This window comes from Octopus bimaculoides, chromosome 24 (assembly GCF_001194135.2).
Source record: "Octopus bimaculoides isolate UCB-OBI-ISO-001 chromosome 24, ASM119413v2, whole genome shotgun sequence".
In the NCBI taxonomy this organism is placed as follows: domain Eukaryota; kingdom Metazoa; phylum Mollusca; class Cephalopoda; order Octopoda; family Octopodidae; genus Octopus; species Octopus bimaculoides.
Window position 1 is genome coordinate 15,875,280 of NC_069004.1, and position 696 is coordinate 15,875,975.

Below are 696 nucleotides of genomic sequence, written 5' to 3' on the forward strand. Positions count from 1 at the left end.
TATATATAAATTGATAGCGATATTTTTGTTCTGTGTGTATCATGAATATCGCTATCAATTTAGAGAAAAGTTTGTAGTTTTGGAATCAGTAGTTCTTTGGCTGCTATTTCTGAATTCTCAGTATGTTGGAGAAGCAGGATTCTGCTAATCCCTATATATTTATGATTATAAATGGTTCTACCGATAAGGTTTTTTTCATACTGAGCTACCCGGCAAAATTGTTAATTATTAATTTTATTACTAATTGACGATTCCCTGCCCTGTATATCTATCTATCTATCTATCTATCTATCTATCTATCTATCTATCTATCTATCTATATATATATATATATATATATACATACAGGGTGCGGTGAATATATTGTCGTCTAAGTTACGCAAAAATGAAAATAACAGTAACATCTCATTTTAACTGATATATTTACCAAAATTACATAAAAATATCTAGAAAACTAAAGAGTAAATTTATTCCATAAAATCGTTATAGGCTTCAACCGCGGCCTCCAGGCGACTTCGGAATCTTCTGCAACTCTTCTGTCTATATTCTGGAAATAACAGCTAAATTCACTTCCAATTACTTCCTACCCTCTTAAGCAAAGACACACAAAGTAATGTCTAAAGTGAATTCAATCTACGTGATATAAATCCTCAACCTGTTCCATAGATCTGCTAGAAATAACAACCAAATTTATTT